The sequence below is a fragment of the Thermobia domestica genome, chromosome 11, assembly GCF_964235325.1.
Source record: "Thermobia domestica chromosome 11, izTheDome1.hap1.1, whole genome shotgun sequence".
NCBI classification, from domain to species: domain Eukaryota; kingdom Metazoa; phylum Arthropoda; class Insecta; order Zygentoma; family Lepismatidae; genus Thermobia; species Thermobia domestica.
In genome coordinates this window covers 102,766,942-102,788,391 of record NC_137464.1, presented here as the reverse complement: position 1 = coordinate 102,788,391, position 21,450 = coordinate 102,766,942, and the positions used below count along the sequence as shown (strand labels likewise).

Below are 21,450 nucleotides of genomic sequence, written 5' to 3'. Positions count from 1 at the left end.
GTCAGGTATGAATTAATTTAAAATTAATATTGATTCAGTCAAATAATTTTGTTCTTGAATATCGAGTCGAGAAAGACCAAGAAGAAGGGGAGAACAGAAAACGGTTGCAAGAAAGAAAATACTGGTTCCAAACTGCACATGTCAGATGTTTTAACTTGTTTCTCCAGTCTCCAGAAGAACGAGAAAACCACTGTTGGAACTGGTTTAACTTAACAGTTTGTAATATCTGCTATCCAACTTGGTCCAGTCATATTAGCAATAGAGTTAAATGAAAATGAAAAAAAGAAAAAAAAAGGAAAGAGAGAGAAAGAGAAACATGTTGGCCTAGAAAGGTGATGTATTATAGTCATGGAATCGTTTCTGAAACGCAATTTTTGCTTAGTTCTTTTAACGCTTGATGAGAATATAGGATAACTCTAACTAAATTAATAGTATAATTGTAATTGTTACTGCCCTTAGTTTATATGTATAACAAACACAACGCAGGTTCTTTACCAGGGAAGAATAATACAAAGAATTTTTTTCTGGTTTCAAAATGTTTGTTGATTCAAGCTTGATGCCACTGGAGTTACATAAACGCTCACATGCGTTACAACTTTCGGAATTACATAAACGCTCAGATCCGTTACAACTTTAGGAGTTACATAAATGTTCACATCCGTTACAACTTTAGGAGTTACATAAACGCTTACATCCGTTAGAACTTTAGGAGTTACATAAATGCTCACATCCTTTACAACTTTAGGAGTTACATAAACGCTCACATCCGTTACAACTTTAGGAGTTACATAAACGCTCATATCCGTTACAACTTTAGGAGTCGCATATCGTAACTCCTGTCTTATAAACCAGAGGGCACGGTGGCTCAGTTGTAGAGCGTTTGTTTTTGGTGCGTGTGGTCCCTGATTGGACCCCCGGCCAAGATAGTTTATGGGGACAAGATCGCGTCCATGGGTATTCTCGAGGCATTCCCGTTTCCTTCCACATTCTCATACCACCAATTATTCTACCATCATTACTTTGCCTTAATCACCATCGCTTTTAGCCTGAAGGGCTTAATGGTGGAAGATTTCATTTCGTTTTTTTTTTCTGTGTTATATACAGAGATACTGCCTAAGTTCCAAGGAAATTACAAACTTCAACTATTGTATGCGTAATACCATAAGAGATCTGGCAAACATAATAAATAAATAAATTCAAGTTTCCTTCCTCCCTTATAAATCTTATTTTGAAAAATCACATCTTGTCTACAGCGTAAGAACAAGGAGGTTATTTGTTCAAAATATCGAGGACAACACACCTCTATGCAAGGACAGCAACATTTATACAAACGTTCAACGATCTGAACTTAATATTTATGGATATCTAGTTATAACTGAAGCAGTGTGTCAGTTGCACTACTGATTTGAATATATGGCATTAGTGCTACGTGTCGGACCGATTTGAAAATCGGAAAAAGTACGAAAATGTACTACATTCGGTTATATTTGGTTGGATTTCATTACCCGTTAGATTACGTTACATTAGGCGTGCAGTATTACTATACAAATCCATAGTATAAGAAGTAGTAGTAGGAGGAGAAGGAGGAGGAACGAGTTAGAAGCTGGGTTCTGTTCTCAACATGAAACGGGCAAATTAAAGTCTCCCTAAATTTTTCTGTACATTTTACAATCTATGGATCTATATAGTAAAACAAGTGTACCTCTCCGCGAAATAGTCCATCCGCCTCCATATACAGTGCCGCTTACAACATAAAAACAATCAGCAAATACAACCACTTTCTTAACTTTCACTATTCCCCTTACCTGACTTTCACTCATTCTTCCTCACAAACTTAAATAAATTCTGCAATTGACCCGGTAAATTTCCTAAAACTGGTCCTGCGATACAGCACTTAACCCGAATATAGTATATACAGTACATAGATTAAGGGGCCTATTCTTCAACATTATTCAAGTTTTAGAGAAAAAACAAAATGTCCCAGGATGGCACATATCTCAACCAACAGATCTCATCCAGCTAAACAAGAGTGTAGCTCCTAATGTGTAGTTTTGGAGAAAATTGAGAAAAATTGTTTTTGTTCTAAACCTATAGAATTGACGTTGTACGGTAAGCACTCCGTCTATTTAGAACGAAATAATAAAGAACGATACTCGCAACAAGTTTTTCATTATATTCCTACTTAACAAGATAACAGCAGAAAGATATATTTCATAAGTTATACTCTCCATCTTCATTATTATTTAATAACTTGTAACTTTTGCTTTTAACTATGAATTTGTCTGAAAATTATTGAACCTTTGGAGGTGATAATTGAGACGACATTTATTGCAATTTCAAACTGAGATTATGGAACCATGTATACACCATTTTGCTCGATGATCTGCTAATTTTCCGAGTACACCATAATCCCGCCGCTATAGGACTTTTGTGGATTCTTTGAAAACAAAAAAAGTGACACGTGCTTTTCACAGGTCTCTTTTGAAGCCAACTTGACACCATCCATGGAGTTCTGCAGATCGAAACAAACGATACTCTCATAGTGCCAGGTCCGAGCTATATGGTGGGTCGATGGATTAAAACCTCACACCTAAGTTCTCTCAGTTTCTGTCGGACCGTCAAAGACGTATGCAACACTTCTTTATGATGACTAGTTCCGGCTGTTTCTTTTGAATTACTAGATGGACTCGAAGCTAATTCTCAACATTACAAATCCGAATCTATCCTCTGCCCAGTGCCAACAACAACTCGTGATACATGATGTCCTTCCTATCCCACTAAACAAACAACCTTCCTTGGCGTGAGTTTCGGCTTTTGTACAGACTGTTGAACTTTTCATCGCTTCGATTATGATCTTTCTCGCCCATCGTTATCGTAGGTTCATCACGAGTGATTAACCGTTTCAGAAATGGCTCAAGTTCGTTACGTATCAGTAGAGATACACATATAAAAATTCGATATAGTAAATCATTTTGAATCAGATTATATGACATTCAAACGACTAAATTATTTTTGTAGCCAGTCTTTTTTAAATGGTTTAATATTGTTTGGTGGTGTTCGTTGGCGATATCATGACTGCTTAAGTGTCGATCTTGTTCCACTTTTGCCAAAAATATCATCTATTTTTGGAATGCTCGGTAGTTCACTGCGAGAAACATTTCAGACATCGGAATTTGTTGAATGCAAACGATTGAACCGATCTTTTGACTGTTGCTTTTAATAAAGTATCTTACCTATAAACGCCACAAATTCCTTCACGAATTTTCGTCGTATTTAAGCCTTTATCGAAAGAGTAAATAGTAGTCTAGTTTCTTGGAAAGATCACTCGTCTTTAGGGTGCAATAGTTTACGTCTGATTATCAAGATTCCAACCCTTTCTGCAAACCTACTAGCTTCAACAGTCAGTTGGCAAATAACAATTAGACCTGATTTTCTGTGACACATACAGGATGTTTATATCCTAACGTACTCACGCATCAATTTTTGTACAGACAGTTTGGTTACGGGCATGTAATCTGAAGTACTCACTAACTACCTCTATAAAAATTGTTGAGGAAGTACTGCAGGATTCTGAAGCATGTATTTTTGGATAAAGTACAAACTAGTTCCTTAGTAAAGTCTTGACCCGACTACGGTGGGCCCCAAAGTTTTGGAGATATGGACTTTTAAAGTTCATTTTTTTCACGTTTTTGGCAGCCTATAACTCCGAAAGGAAGCATTTGTGCACCCAGGTTGGTCTATACTTTTTGTCTTATCTTAGTGTCAGGAATCACATCCCAAACGTTGTCGCTGTTGTTTTGAAACACCCTGTATATGCGGAGATTTGTGACACTAGCGCCTTCTCGTGTGTAAAAGGCTCAATATGTTTAAACTATTTGATATTGTGCAAAGATGACGGGTATATTCATCGGAAAAATCTCGAGTTAAACAAAATTTTGCGGTGCTAAAAAGTATTTTGTTTCTTACCAATAATTGCTCGTAGTTTTGTTCTACTACTAATACTACATAAGACACGTGGTTTTATTGTTTGTTTGTTTATTATATACTGCACATGGGAACCGTCTTAGAAAATCTTACTTTCTGAACGTATATAGCATTAGTGTCACAAATATTCAGATGAGACGAAAAATAATTGAGGATAGTTAGAAAGTAAGATTCAAATTTCAGCATAGCTGTCATAAAAGTGGCTAAAATCAACCTCTGTAAAAAGAATCACATGATCTTATAAACAACGTTTATAGGCCTACATTCAGAAATTAATTTTAAAAATAGGTTGGATGCACAGTGACTCAGTGGTAGAGCGCTTACATCTGGTGCGTAGGGTCCCTGGCTCGATCCCGGCCAAGTATGTTTGTGGTGGACAACATCCTATCTGTCCGTGGGTTTTACCTTTTCCTCCCACTTTCTTATTCCGCCAATTCTTTCAAAATCATTCACTTGACTGGTGGGACGTTGATCTGAAATATTTTAAAAATTAGCTTTACTTTTTTGCAGAAAGTAAGTCTTGCAAGGATCACCCTTATATGCAAAAGGAAAACGCTGAAATGTTACATACCTATTGATGGTCCTCTCCTAACCGTGATATAAACATACTCTTAACAGTGACGCAATACATCTAAGAGTGACAAGCGCAATCATAAGAGAGACGTAGATACTCTGTAAAATAAATGAAAAAATGTGAACATCTTAAAACTCGCGTATTAAACTATAAACGATTGCTTTTGACTAATTTCTGTTCACATCCTTTTTGTCACTAATAAGAGTATAGATACAGGACGGGACAAATAGTTTAAAGTGGAATCTCAATAAATGTAGTTCGTTCCCTTTTCTCCGTCTGCAAATCGAACCCTTATCCTTGTACACCAAACTAGACCAAGAAAGAGCGGGAAACGATGAAAGAAGGTCCTCGGCCAGTAGCAATTCTAAAGGAAGCAACTAATACAAGTTCGAGTTAAGCCCCTTTGTTTGCCAGTATAGTATTTCAAATAGTTTTTTTGTTGTTATTGTTTTACTAGTGTGTACAAAATATCTGGATACCATAATGGACTTTTCTTAAAGTGCTCTTCAATATTTCTTTGACTTATCTTCATTGTATAATATTGCAAATAAATATCCTCCTCTGGTGATACACCATATGTCTGATGCTCACAGCATTAAAATTACAAAATCCTCGTATGAGAAAAATCATATGAAGTTCATTTCAGAAGACCATGATACTCATTTCTCCCATGTTTGGTAACTATGTCTAGGAATGGCCATTTCTGGAATCCAGAAAGTAAAATCGGAAAAATCCGGAATTTTATAAATTCTAGATTTTTCCGAATTTCGAAATTTTTCCGAAATCCGGAAAGTGGAATTTCCGATTCCGGAAAATAAATTTTACAGAATTCGGACTCTGAAAAATTTTAGCTATCCCTAACCATGTTCACTGTAATTTTTCCATAATCATACTGCTAATGACTAGCAATTTTCAGTTCAGTATTTGATTAAATTCTGGACCAGGAAAAGGGTGACGATCATACGATGAGTGATCCAAAAGTAATGAACGAGTATGTGGTACAACTCAGGCCGGTAGCGAGCCCAAAAAAGTATTGGGGGCCCAGTAGAAGTTAGGGGTGCCCGATCCAACCATATTATAGTTCAAAGTTCATCACCATATTATAGTGCATTTGTAAACCTACCGTGAAAATTTTAGAAGGGCCAGTTAAAATTTAGAGACGCCAGCCTCCCCTAGACATCCTGGATACGAGCCTAGTAAAGCTGTCATGGTTTAAAATTAGATGTGCTTTTCTACATAGTCTTCTAACAAGTCGATACATTTGCTCCATCATTCATATAAACACGGAATAACTTTAGAAAAAATATTTGATCTGACCTTGCCAAAATGCTTCCACAATTGTTATCACACCTCACTATCACTTGCAATTTTCTTGCCCCTGAGCTTTTCCTTGAGCCAGAGAAAGAGTATAGAGGTCGTTAGGTGTAGGGTTATGAAGAATTGGGCGAGTGTTTGTCTTATTTAAATTTTTATGTGCTTCACATATATTTGATTATACTTCTGGATCACTTCTCGTACATTTCTTCCCTTAAATATTTAATGGGATGTACAACTAGAAAGTAAAGAGAAAAATAACGTTATACCTCACTTACTGAAAGTTGGATGTTGGAATGACTTTCAATTATATGGTAAAAATTGTGAGATAATTATGGCATTTGTGTAAAAATTCTTCTATTGTCGATACTAACTATGATTCATAGTTATTCCACAAAATATATTATTCTTGTATGTATAGCCAATATTTATCTAACAAGGCGTGAAGGAGTTTACCTTATTAATAAATTTTAAAAAAATATATAACGTTACTTTTAGGTCAATGTTCCCTCCATATATTGATTCCTGCTTATATTGTGCTCTAGAGATAATGTTCAATCTGTCAACAAAAGTAAACCACAGTTGTCAAATTAGGAACACGTGTTCAACACCCTTGCAAATATATTTATATATTTTCTTGGAAGGTAACGAGGAATTGAGGGTTCTTTGGAACATTAGAGTTTATAAAGAGTAAAAATAGAGTTATTAATATATATTAATCTATCGAAGTACATAAAATATTTCTGTTGTAAGAATCTAAGAATTTAAGGGAGTATATAAAATACCCATGTTGCAAGAATCTAAGTAACTATACCTACATAAAATATTTATGCTGTAAGAATCTAGGAATCTAAAATACTACATAAATATTTCTACTGTAAAAATCTAGAAGTCTAACAAAGTATATAAAATACCTATGCTGTAAGAATGTAAGGATCTAGATAAAATACTTATGCTGTAAGAATCTAGAAATCTAAGGAAGTATATAAAATACCTATGTTGTAAGAATCTAAGAAACTAAAAAAAATATTTCTGCTCTAAGAATCTAGGAATCTAAGGAAGAATATAAAATACCTATGCTGCAAGAATCTAAAGAATTACGTAAAATGCTTCTGGTGTAAGAATCTAGGAATCTAAGGACGTATATAAAACACCTATGCTGTAAGAATCTAAGAAACTACATAAAATATTTATGCTGTAAGAATCTAGGAATCTAAGATACTACATAAAATATTTATACTGTAAAAATCTAGGAATCTAAGAAAGTATGCTGTAAAAATCTAAGGAACTACATAAATATTTATAATGTAAGAATCTAGTAATCTAAGGAAGTTTATAAAATACCTATGCTGTAAGAATTTAAGAAACTACATAAAATATTTATGCTGTAAGAATCTAGGAATCTAAGGAAGTATATAAAATATGGGCTCAGAGTGTACGAGATAATCATGTACTGTATTTTGATACAGAATTTTCTTCGGGTAATGTGACTATAGCCTAATCAGAAATTTGGATATGAATAATTTTTTGACTTAATGGTACGTCCCTACAAAATGTGATGGGAGGTCTATCTACGAAGATATAAAGAAGAGATCCTCTAGTAAATCAACACGGTAGCAGAAGTAAGTAGGCCTACTTATATTTAGAATATATGTTTTTGAAAGCAAATAAGCTCTTATAAAAAGAAATAGCAAAATTAACGTTCACATATTTTCTCATTAACTTTACAGCAGCTAGTAAAATTAAGATCTTAGGATCTTTTGTCATTATAGTTCTCAAATCTATGATTTGTTTTCGTTGATAATGTCTTCACAGATAAAAATTTCCAATTAAGCAATACTGTCCTAGGACGTATCAGATGTCTTAATTTAATTTGCTGAAGTGAAAGTGGAATTCGTATGCCAAAAAATTATTAACAATAATAAATCATAGACTTAAAATATACTAATAGCAGATTCCCAGAACTTAATTCTATTAGCTGCTGTAAAGTTAGTAAGTTAATATGTACTTTTTCATTAGAGTCTACTTGGATTTAGAAAGGAATTATAATACAAGTAGGCTGTGTTATTAATTTAACAGAAGATACATTGTTTATTTCGTCATGGATAGATGTACCATCACTTTTTGACTTAACACTCAATCACGGATGCAGTGTTAAGTCCAAGACGATTCCCTTCCTTTTGAAATATCTTATTAGGCTATGTTCACATTAACCGAATGAAATTCTGTTTCCAAACATAATCAACAAATATCTGGTATACTTTGTGTTGATCTTTTCTATTTAATGATTTTTTCATTCTGAAATTAACAGTAACTATCATTCTTTTGCTAATATTTCTGTCTTTTTCTTTCTGTTTTATAGGTCTTCCTTAAATATTGCAAATCTCCAGTCATCAACTATTACAAACAATAGATAACAGTCAAGAAGTATGGTACTCTAAATTTCTTACTACAGCTAATATATATATCTTGACCAGGTATTGTAAATATATAACTTTAAAGTGAGTTATTTTGCATTTTATAGTGTTTTATATAGTGTTATAGTAATAGTAATAATAATCTTTCTATTCAAATTATAGTAACTTATTTTTGCCTCTTCACTATGAGCATTTTGAAAGATATGCTCTTATTCAGTTAACACTTTCACCAGAGTATGTGTTCAAATATAATAATAATAATAATAATAATAATAATAATAATAATAATAATAATAATAATAATAATAATAATAATAATAATAATAATAATAATAAAGCTGTTGCTTCCAAGGCAGTAGTACAATATAGGTTAAAATTGTCTTTATTAGAAAGCACTGATTGTTTACACAACTTTTTTTCTTCATAAACTAACTTGCGGTTAAACAAATGTTGATACTCAAATGTAAATAAGGTTACAGCCTTTGTTCTATTTTGAAATAATTAAATTGAACCAATACATAAAGTGTTCATGTTGCTATTACATTGTTTTAAAAAGACAAATTAGTATTAAATAGGCAAATTCCTATACCTAGCCAGTTCTATTGGAATCAAGCAGTAGAGTTAGCGACACCTATTAGCGTGAAAGCACAGACTGAAAAAAATTGAGATCATCTTTCTATTATTAAGATAGTTTGTTCATTTCTTCTTGCAATTTTCGAAAATAACCAAATAAATAATTATTGAAAAGTAATTATTTTTCATTACAGAATGTGGTTTTAAAAGTTGTAACGAAAGAAACAAATTTGTAGTAAATTTGTAACAATACTAGGAAAGTTGAAACTTTTCTTTTAGATTAAGATAATAAATATTGGGACTTAATGGGTTAATAAAAAAATATTTGCAACATTCTGTAATAGTTACCAATCTTTAAAGTGTTGTACTCTTTGAGAAATCAATCTGAAATGCTGCTGTAATATATGTCTTTGACCACATGCCAAACATTTTCAAATGTAAACATTAAAACTAGTAGACCCAATAATCAATAGATTTATAAAAAGAAAGAAAAATAAACAATTGTAATCCTTAAAAGATTTTTATAGTAGTCGAAAATCCAAATAGTTCTTGGGTATCATTTTTATACAATGTTACTAATCATTCTTATTCGTATACTGTATATTATTTGAAAGCTCTGGATTTTTGTCCAAGACGTTAATAACACTGCCAATTGAAAAGAGGATATTTGTTCTTTTCTTGTTTCAATATACAAGTCTTGAACTCTTTTCCTGTGTATGTGGCACACACGCTACTTTCCGCTTTCAGTTTCAAAACCGCGCCTTTTTTAAAAAACCCAACCTCTCTACCCTTCCTTCCCTTCGTCCCTCGAAACCGTTCCGTTTAATGTATGGGTCGGATAACGTAGCTTGACTTTCCATGCGCACCAGGATATGTCCGGGGAGGATTTTCTCTCTGCAAGTCCAAGAGTCTACACATATACATACACAACACATGGTTGAGGATTTTTTTCCCCTACTTTATTTAATGAGAAAAGGGTAGGAACTTCCTTAAAACTAGGAGGTGTTTACAAAATTTCCCACAGTACTAAGTCCCACCCTTTCCTTTATAAATGTTCCGAGACTCCACCCATAGGGAAGGATTCTTAGTTTTATAACCTTTTTTCCCTCTGAGCGTTTCCTCGTTCTTAGTGGTCGATGGCTTTTCAGGGACGGAACAGTCAGGCGCGAAGGTGCCGTCAATTATTTTTAGCTCCACCTTTAGCTACGCCCACTTTTTGTCCTCCCCACCACTGCAACACTCTTTCAAGGCATTTTTTCCCCTCCGGTTCATGTGTTCTGGGAGTTGGTGGTTTTCACATTGAGTAGTCAGGGATAGTAAAGGGGAGAAAAGAGGGTTAACGTAATGCCAATCCTCACACTCCCTTTTCTACCCTCTCCTTCTCATTTACTTCGCTTCCCCTCTCCACCGATGGCAGTGGTTTGTTGCACGTGAGACGCGTTAGATGAGTTGAGGGAGAGAGGATAGATGTAGTGGTAACGCAGAAAAAGGAATACTAAAGTCTGCAGCATCGTTTCTGAAAACTCCTCGAGCTAAAACGCGGGAAGCAAAAAACGTAACTTGAAGAAGAGTTTAGAGGAGAGGTAAAAAAAAGTGTGTGTGTGTGTATATATATATATACATATATAGAAGAAACTGTAGAACGAACATGGCGGCCATTGAGTTGAACAGCAGCGAGATCGATTTTCTGTCCGTCGCGCCCAACGCCGACGCTCTTCCTCGAACTTGAGATTGTGTACTCCAGCTTCCTTGCCCCTTCGGAGCTCCGTGTCTGACTCATCTCAGGCCCGCCATGTTACATTTTGACCCTAGATTCTCACAAAATTAGTGTGCACACTATAACCCCAGTAGAATGCATGTAACGTGACTGTACACCTATGTTTACGTTTCCTATAGAATAAGGTTAATCTAGATTCATTTTTTTTTTTTTAAGATTATTGTGTTTCTTAACTTCACGTTTGTTACAAGACAATCTTACATCTATTTTTTTCTGGAACTTATCGAATGGATATGTTAATTGGAATTAACGTAGGCCTAATAAGTGTGATCTTAAAGTTTCTAATAAATAAGTAGCCGAACACTTAGAATATACTGTATCATTGTCTTTGAAGTATTTCCTTCCACTGAAAGAAATCATTCATGGGGAATTTTTCGTAAATCTCAATTTGTAGTACTTAGGGGAAAGGTGGAATATATAGGCCTATTAACAGTGCTTAGTTTAGTAATATCCGTTGGCTCAGCAGCGAGAGATAGAGATGTTCTGTACTTGAACTTTTCACAAGTCCCTGTATCCTACATGTGTAAAACGTAATTATATTATATTTATTATAAACAAGGGATTAGGATTGCACCTTCTGCAGAAATGCTAAAGAAAATAATGTAGTAATTAAGTAAATATATACATAGACAACCTGAAATCTATAAAATACCACTCAATTTAACGAAAAGCAGGTATTGAAAGAAACAAACAGGCCTCCTTGACAAATATGTACGAAGAAGCAGTAACTAAGGCTATTTCGTTTCTAAGAAACATTATCACTTAGAAAGACAATTCACAAGCGTGTATGAAGAAGTAACAAGTGGGCCTATTTGATTTCTAAGAGATAGGCCTATTATCACTTAAAAGACAATTGAAAAGCGCCTAGAAGAAGTAGTAAGTAAGAATGTTTGATTTCTAAGAAATCTTATCCTTTATAAGACAATTGATAAGCTCCTAGAAGAAGTAGTAAGTAAGAATGTTTGATTTCTAAGAAATGTTACCACTTAATAGAAAATTTATAGGCACGCATGAAGAAGTAGTAAGTAGGACTGTTTGATTTGAGAGAAATACTATTACTCACAAGACAACTGAGAAGCATGCATGAAGAAGCAGTAAGAAGGCCTATCTGATGTCAATGAAACATTATCACTTAAAGGCAGTTGATAAGCGTATAGGAAGAAGTAGTAAGCAAGAATGCTTAATTCCTTAGAAACGTTATCACTTAAGGACAACTGATAAGCATAGCCTATGTGAGGAAGTAATAAGCAAGCCTATTTGATTTCTAAGAGAGCGTTATCATTTAAAAGACAACTGATAAGCGTGTGAGATGAAGAAGTGGTAAGCTTCTTGATATCTTAAGTGAAGCATTATCACTTAAGGGACAATTGATAACCGTAGCCTATATGAATAACAAGTAGGAATATTACTTAGACAACGATATTTGTATAGACTATAGGCTAAAGAAAGAAAAAAAAAAGTAAATCTACTTGATCTTGAACTAACTGTATCACTTACAAACAGAAATTCTTAACATATCCGCTTGTTCCGCACTCAACTATCTTCAAGGAATAACTATTTTTGAACGTGTAATGTGAGGTTAAGAAAGCTGCTCAACCGGTATTGTACATGTGTATCGTAACTTGCATATAGCACCTTATAGCTTAGCTGTCATCAGCTATTCGACATACATTTTTTTAAAAGAAAAAGAACAAGAAAAATTTATCGCTGCATATGACATTGGCATGCAATGGGCAGTACCCTTATTTTTCCCGCCTCAATTTTTCTGAGTCGTCCTTTTTTTAGTCTTTTTGCTACTACGTCATATTCCTCCCTCTCTTTGCGTCCTTCTGTGATTCACTACATTCATTTTCCTCTTTTTTCGTATTTTTCTTCTTTTTTCTTTTTTGAGGGGGGAGGGGAGCGTTAGTTTGTTGCTGAATCAGCTGGACCACGTGAAAACATCGTTTCGTCATATATATAAAGAGGAGACTCGCATGCGCAATGGAAAAGAGAGTCGTTTTACACACATCAAAAGACTATATATATGTATGTGTGTGTATGTCTATGTGTTGCACACATCACGTATCCTTGGAAACACATACATACGTATATACACATCTATATATGTACGAAAAGAGAGAGCGAGAGAGAGACTTTAAACACATACATATCGTCACCTGCATGCCGCATTTTTTACACCTCTATCTTCTTTCTTTCCCTCTCGCCGCGCTCCTTTTTTAACTTCTTCCCGTGCCTAACGTACCGGTTCGTCTTTCCTTTTACCACCACCACCCACTCTAGCTCGCCCCATAGGTTCTTCTGCTCCCTCCCCTGCTTCCAATTTTCGACATCGCATTTTAATTGCGGTACAATAGAGCAGGAGTTAAACAAGAGCGAGTGAAAACCTCTCTGTAATTATGCTGTGCAATATACTCTTTCCTTCTAATAATATTCGACGCAAAGGAATGGCATGAGGCATTTATAATGTTTCTTCTTTTGTTTTAATTTTTTTTTGTATTCGTTTGTGTTTTTTTACTGCATAATTTTTTTGTTATGAAAAAGAGTGTTTTTCTAGCTGTATGCTGACTTTTCACAGCTCATCATGAATAAACATGTCAAAACATTTTAAAAGAATAAAAACTGTATTTTTCTCTTTATTCTCCCTACCTTTATACTTTTTTATCATTTCTATTTGTATATTTCTTTGTCATCACGTGTGAGTTAGAAAACGTGTGAGTGTGTATGTAGTGTATTGTGTACCTCCAATTTTCTGTTATAATAATAATTATAGTAATTGTTATCATGTTCTTTTCCAACGTGACAACCTTTTCCTTTTTTTTCCCCTACATATTTTATAATTGTTGTATCTATGTTGACACATTATGTTTGTATTTACTTTAACATTAAAAAAGATGTCTCAGTAATACCGAAGGACACTCGCCTTTCAACATACAGTAGCGAAAAGACTTGTTTCATAAGCATCTATGAGACAAAGCTTATGATATTTACACAACCTGATATTTACGTAAAACGTTACGTATGTAGGATACCTCAATATGTAAGAAGAAAGATCTACTGGACAGAGAGGATATACTTGTTACGTATGTACGATATTCGAATTTTCGAACCAAACAATAAATTCAAATCATCGTTAGAATAATTTCGTAAAATCAGCTAATAATTATTCGCTTGATTCAAATTATTTGATTTATTCTTTCAATAATCATAGCAAAATTATTTGAACAATATTATTCAAATAAAAAAAATAAATGAACATTCATATACTTTAATCACCGCTAATTCACATTTCCTTACTTTCCTGAGTTAATACAATACGTTCCTCGTATATTAAATTTGCGCTCAGAGACAGCACTACTCGCAATTTTCTCCCTTGCATTCTTTGTTTTACTTTTCATAAACTATGAAATGTGAATACTTTAAAATAAGTTGTCAAATATTATTTGCTTATACAGTACAGTAATATTTTTAGTAAAATTACGATAATTCATTTGTAAATATACTCTCAGTTCATCATTGTTGCACTTGTGCGATAGAATAATTCTTCACGAGTGATGTGACTAATAGTAATTAATACTAGTAATAATAATAATAATAATAATAATAATAATAATAATAATAATAATAATAATAATAATTGCAATGACTATTATTAATCCTTATTTAAAATTCATGTATTATTCTTTTAATGACTAACTTGGCCTCTCGTGAAACACACTGTAAATTAAGGACGATGGAATTTTGAAATTGATTATTTTGTGTTTATCTAATAAAATCTTCTAGTATTTCTTGCACCATCTCGCTATTCTAATACAATGTGACTCATCTGGTAAATCAAACATGTCAGCAATTGTAGCACATTGATATCATACTTACACACGGTGTTCCAATAATGTGGCATAGGGATACTTCTAGTATCATATTCTGTTGGGCTCACTGTGGCTCAGTGCTGTGATGAGGCCAGTTTTAGTTTCTTGAAGGAAAAATCGTAGGGGGGAAACGTTTTCGTGTGTAGTTCTTTTTTTTTTGTATAGGCCTACTGAAAATAATAGTTAGACCTATAGGCCTATTACAATATAATATGTCTGGGAGCAGTCAGGGGGTAGATGTTGTCACTAGGGACGCCCACTCCCCTGGCCCTTCTAGCGTCGTCACTGGCTAAAGTGATAGATTACTCAACTCTGATGCGTGTGATCTCTGGCTCAATCCCAGCTCATGCCAAGTGGGTTTTGTGGTGGACAAACACCGTGTGCGTGGTCTTCTAGGGATTCTCCAAATCTCCCTCTTTATTTATCCCACCGTTTCTTTAATTCTTATCCATCTCCTTTAGCCTCACACAATAAAGGAGACACATGTTTAATAAGCAAACGATTATGGTGTAATTAGTAGAATGAGAGAAGATCCCTGGGGACACCCTCTAATATGATTTTGTTCACGTCAAAGACCCACTTGGGAGGGGTACTGATTTCAACCAGAGGTGAGCGCTCTATCACTGAGCCACCGTACCCCCACAAATAAAGTAGGTGAGCAGCACTGTAATGCAAGAACTATCTTCTAATCAGCGACGTACGCAGAATCAAGAGGCCACAAGCATTTAATCTCATATCCTTTCAGGAATATATATATATAGTAAATTATTATGTTTCCATAGTATTATACTCAAAGGGACTAAAAACCCCAAAATCCCCCTGTGTATACCACTGTTTTTTTTTTTTTTTTTTACTAAATATTTTTCTAATTGTGATTTTCAAATATTTTATTTTCATATAAAATTCCAGAAACTCTTCCTCGCAGCCGAAAAAACATTTTAGAATATTGCATAATAGGTATTTATATTTCTTAACATAGAAAATTTGAAAATTTTCTACCATATAGTAATATTAGGCACTCTATATTGCTTGTAAGAAGTTCTGGCCTACGTGACGATTAAGAAAGCTTAGGAGGATAAATCTAGAAGGATCTTCTCACAAAGCCAGACTCAAACCAGAAGGGAGAATACGATTTTTCATCTTTTGAAGGGAGAGGTAGTAAGCAGTATTTGCACTTGGAGATCTTTCAAAATCAAATGTAAAATCATTATACGTGTATAACTCAACAGTAAGTGAACGCAATGAAGGTTCATACTATATATCCCTGCATGGGAATCTAGAGTGTGAACGCTGAAGAACCGGTGTTGCCTCTTTCGTTCTAAAGGATGGATGCTGGGAAGCCCTCCCCCACTCACTTGATACTTGCAAGATCTTTAGCTGCATGACGCTATGAGTTGCGATGCTGCATGAGCTATAGTTTTGTGCAGCGTTTGTTCGAGCTCAGCTGCACAACAAAAGAAACGATATATGCAACAGACGAAAAGTGGCCGGACAACTGAGAGTTCCGGTTCTTGCTGGTAATTTGCCTGAACACAAGACTTAGGGCAAAACGACGACAAGATGAGGCTCTTATAGTAACATCAATTGAAATCCGGAAAGAAGGAGTAAAAGAAAGGAGATAGAAGCCTGGAGAGGCTTGTAAGACAAGGACTGCAACATCTAAAGCAAGCAGTCTTATTGCCTTTTTGCAGAGCTAGATAGAGATATACGTGTATCTGTATAAGTGTGTGTGTATATATGTGAGGAGTATACATCTAAAAAAAAGAAGAAGAAAATGAAAAAACTCGTCCAGATAACTTCTTATCCCAGTCTTTGTTAAGCTGTTTCATAGACGGGTTAACGAAAAAGATTTTCAAGGATTCAAAATAACCAGTCCGGTGTGCATCCACAGTTTTATTTCGACTTAGCTTGAATATACTTCTTCATATACTGCTGCTGCTTGCCACATATATCGTTTGCTGTTTTGCACTACTGGCCGACCAACGGGTATACATGATTTCCGAGTTTCTCGTCGTAGCGGGGACCTTCCGTGAATTCGTCCTCGGTGATGAGGTAACTCACATCCCGTCTTCCTCCAGTGATTGGTTCCGTTAACCTTCTATTAACTATTCTTTATCTTTCCCTAATTATTTTCACCACTCTGTATCTTATCTACCTTCTCCTTACCAGTGTATTAATTATTTTTTTTTTAATTTTTCTATTTTCTGATAACTTTTCATTTCTATTTTGTTTTCTTTTTCTTTTAGCATTTTCTTGTTTCACCGAATATTTACAGAATCTTACTTTTTACATTCTCACTCTCTAAAGACATATATGATATTTATATATTAGACAACTTACAACAATTAGAGTTTTCAAACTTTTCCAATTTCTGTATCTATTCTCTCATTTATAACAATATTATATTATTTTTACCGGCAACGAAGTAAAGCATTATCACATAGATTCTATTACGATTTATGTACAGAAAATTAGAAAATTTACATATTCTACTAAAATTTCACTCGCGTACACTAGTTTAAGACAATATTTGTACGTATACCTCATAAGTAACATGTTACTTAAACATTTAATATATATATATATATATATATATATATATTGTTTTACGCTATGTTTACAAAAGTGACACAAAGTTTATTTTAACGATCAAAGTTTAATAATTGATTTTTACGTACGTAGTTTACTTTCAAGACTCTATGAATATAGGCCTACTTGTGCTACAAATATTTTGTAACTCCTAGTAATTAGAAAAGTAACTATTAATAGATATGACTGATGTAAAATAAAACTGCTATACATTTAGGTTGAAAACACATCTAAACTTCTTAGAAGTAATAACAATTAAATTTTATACAATATTTCCTGATATTATTGAATACAATTTTTACTTTTAAAATTAGCTGAGATTTGTAGACATTTTATATTCACTTTTCAATCAAAATTGAATAATAAATAAAAATTTGATGCTATATATACTTTTTAAATCTCATATAAATCTACTATTTATTAAAGCGAGTTGAGAAACATTGCTGTAACAAAATGTAACTTGGATAATCTTTAATACAATGCGTGTTACATTAGTAGGCCTACTTTTTAATTTATATTCTTTTAGAACTTTCTCGAACATAACTTTCAACACAACAGCAATCAGGGACAAATTTCTGTTGTTTTCAACAAGCTTTTGCACAAATTATGTTAATATGTTGTAATACTTTATTAATTCGATTTTACACTGTTTTCTTGACATAACTAAAAAAACATCTACATAATGTGTGTTACATTAATAGGCCTACTTTTTAATTTATATATTTTTAGAACTTCCTCAAACGCAACTTTCAATACAACAGCAATCAGGGACAATTTTCTATTGTTTTTAACATGCTCTTGCACAAATAATGTTAATATGTTCTAACACTTATTATATTCGATTTTATACTTGACATAAGATTCTTTTTTCTTGACACTGCCAGAAAACCAACTGAATTGCTGCAATACTTCGTTTATCATCAAATTTTGGTTTGATATAAAAAAAAATAAATAAGGGAACACTTTCAATGTTAAATTCTAATTAATTAAAAATATATCGATTGTCATCTATTTTAAAATTATCTTGAAAGGTACTCATACTATTAAGTACTGTGAATTTTACTCTAAATTATACAAAATATTAGCACAACCTAGGTGAAGTCTCTTCATATAATAATTTAGTCTTATACAGAACTTTTTTACAACAATCATTATATTTTTGGTAGCTAATAAAACATAAGACATTTTTGGGCCTATATCCAAGAGTTTCAAGTCGAATACGTATTTACCATTTTCATTCACAAACATAATAAACATTGCTTCTCTTTAAAGCAATAATTAGAACATAGTAGATAAAGCAATTCAAACAATTTAGAAATTGGAATTTAATACTTTATGTATAGTACACAAAATCAAGTATTCCGTGCTAAATAATAGAAATATAATAGAACACTTTTCGATTCTTACTTTTGAACTGCTTGCCAGTTAAAGAATTCATGTTTCCGATTATCCAGATCATTTGTTTTGTCCTATATTTTCACATTACGTCACTCAAATGGCTATCAATGTGTGAGTATATGTGTGTGTTTGTGTTGTGTGTGTATGTGGAAAAAAAATCATCAATGGATGGCTATTATACGATGTGTTTTGTTTTTATTTGATTTGATGCCTCTTTGTAGCAACATGATTGGCTATTAAAGTCCATAATTATTTGATAAAACGTTGAATAAAATGAATAGCGAATGTAAACGCACCTGTGGATTTTGATTTTGTGGTGATCTTTTTTTTTTATTTTTCATTCTCTCCTTTTTTCCTCTGTTTTTCTCTCTGTGTGTGTCTGTCTCTTGCTCGCTTGCTTTTTCTCTCGCTCTCTCATTCATTTTTTCTCTGTGTGTGAGTGCGTTTTTTCTATCTCTCCGTAACGTAACGGAATTCGTTCACTCAGTGTTGGCTGCCTCGTTTGAGAGAGAAAAGTCGGCCAAAAATGTGACCAAGCAAGGCAGCGGCGTGTGAATACCTGTTGATACAGTCTGCTCCCACATTGGGGCTGTCAAAAGTGGATGGACCCCCCCCCCCCATGTTCACAAGCATGAAATAAACACACTTTCTCTTGTACCTAGTTTTTCTTGGTTCGTTACTTTTTCACTGCTACTTTAAAAAAATAAAACGCCTAGGCAGGCAGCGGGGGTTTGTAAAAGGGGGCAAGAGGGTGGGTTTAGTGTTTGCTCTGGATGTGAGCCGTGAGCATTTTCGAAGCAAATTTTAAAAAAGAGTTCTCCTCCTTTTTCTAATTGGTTAACTAAATTAGGGCAACACCATAAATGCATTGTGCATATGGTGTAACATCGTTTACAAACATGTTTGTATGTACTACTTAGTATGATTGAGTTTATAAGCACAACTATTAAAAATAATTAAAACAATAAATTAAAATCAGCTATTTCTCCAGAAACATGTTTTAATTTATAACTTTTCGTAGCTTAAAAGATCCATTTATCTGAAGATATGTCTTATATTCTAATTATAGGAATGCAATTGAAAAGTTCACTGTAACAGGTGATGAAAATGCGCTACAAGGTTATTTATAAAAATATCGTAAATTGATTTCTTAAGAGTTTTGCTTTATGGAAGTAAATTTTAAAATACCAGACAAATAAAGTAGAATTTGATAAATGGTATTATTTCAAGTATAAGATGTCCTTACGTAAAAGAAGGTAGGTATTAAATTCTTGAATATGTTAAAAAGACAGACTTACCTAAAAGACATTGATATGTTAAATGTACTATAGAAGTACAAGGAAATTGATTAAAATCTCCATACAACATCACTTAAGATAGAAATAAGCAGGCTATAAAGAGTAAGACTGATATATTTTTTTAAAAATTGATTTACTTGACATAGGTTTGTTCAAGTTTCAATATCATGCTGTGTCTTTAAGGTGCATACAATTTTTGGAAAATATTTTTTTTTCGAAATATTTCTTTTGTCATATATTTGGGACAAATGCGGCATATTTCAATAATATAACAAAATTTATATTATTATAGTTGATGATGTTATTTAGAAGACAAAATTAAAATTATAAATTCAATTTATAATTATCATTTAGGTCGTTTATAATTATTGATTCAAAATGGTTTAAATGCAGTTTTGGTTTCTCTTTCATGCTGGTTGTAGTCTATTCTATGTTATTATTATTATATTGAATATATGTTTCATTCCTATAACTATAATATTTACTAAGATCAGAACATACAATTGCTTAAAATACTCTTTAAAATGCATAGATACATAATTCAGTATTACTTGGATTTAAATAAGATAGGTCTAACACATGACTGAAGGAAATAATATTCTCCGAATCAAAGTATCCCTATTTCTTTCACATGCTTTTACTAATAGTTACATATCATCTTCAGAAGGAAAATACAAATATAATTAACAACTTGAAAGTTATTTGAAGTTTTATTATTATTTCTAACTCATTAGAAAAGAAATAAAATTATCTAATAAATGGTTGAAATACTGACCTAGGCCATTAGAATTAGAGATATATTAGCATTCTGAATTACTTTACATAATTAAAAAATCATTTGTCAAATTGATAATTACATTCCAGGCAAAATAGTAATGTGAGAAAATATACGATATAGAGTTCTACTATTCGTACAATCTGTATGAATTAAATTAGACTAGGTCTAACCAAAGTGAATAATGCCACTCTATATTCAATGATATTCATTATCGATAATTTTATATCTTTCAAAAACTGTGATTAATAGAAATATTTTTTAATGTTTCATTGTCATGATATATGAATGTGCTAATACTGATGGTAGTAAGTTATTGTTATTATAGAATATTTACATTTTTATCTGATGCATACTTGTTAATGGAAAAGATTATTATATTACATTGTAAAATTATATAATAAAAATGCACAATGGCACTTGATATTCATTAACATACATTAAAAAAGAAAATTTTATATGGGTATATTGTTGACATAATAGTAAATCATGTGAATTAATCTAACGTTAATTGTAGCAAATAAGGAAAGAGATATAAAACTCAAAAGTAACTTTTCTATAAGAATAATTTGTCAGATATGTAAATCAACAAATAATTATCAAATGTTTGTATTATATAAAATAATTTGTTACAGTATAGGATAAAACAATAAAAGCAGTTATTATTTGCTTGGCACTTAGTTAATTTTCCATTTGACTTTATCAAACCGAAGCTTACTTAAATTCTATATTAACCTAAAGCTTAATGTTGACTGCATGGTAGTATTATTGTTTTCTTTGGTATGGAAGGTGTAGTTTAGGCCCATGGTTAGTTCACATATCGTGTGGTCTGAGCTGAAAACTCCAAGCAAACAATCTACATTCCGCGAATCAGTTTAGAAA

At 32.9% G+C, this 21,450-nt stretch overlaps 1 protein-coding gene across 45 annotated transcripts in view; it reads left to right on the top strand.

The window, feature by feature from the left end:
- The window catches only part of LOC145664324 (uncharacterized), a 1,583,153-nt gene that overhangs the window by 1,019,622 nt on the left and 542,081 nt on the right, over positions 1 to 21,450 (top strand). For all 45 annotated transcript variants that reach the window (XM_081730946.1, XM_081730945.1, XM_081730944.1 and 42 more), the window contains one exon: positions 8,235 to 8,349. The gene's annotated coding sequence lies outside the window, so the exon portion shown is untranslated. The remainder of the gene's footprint in view (positions 1 to 8,234; positions 8,350 to 21,450) is intronic.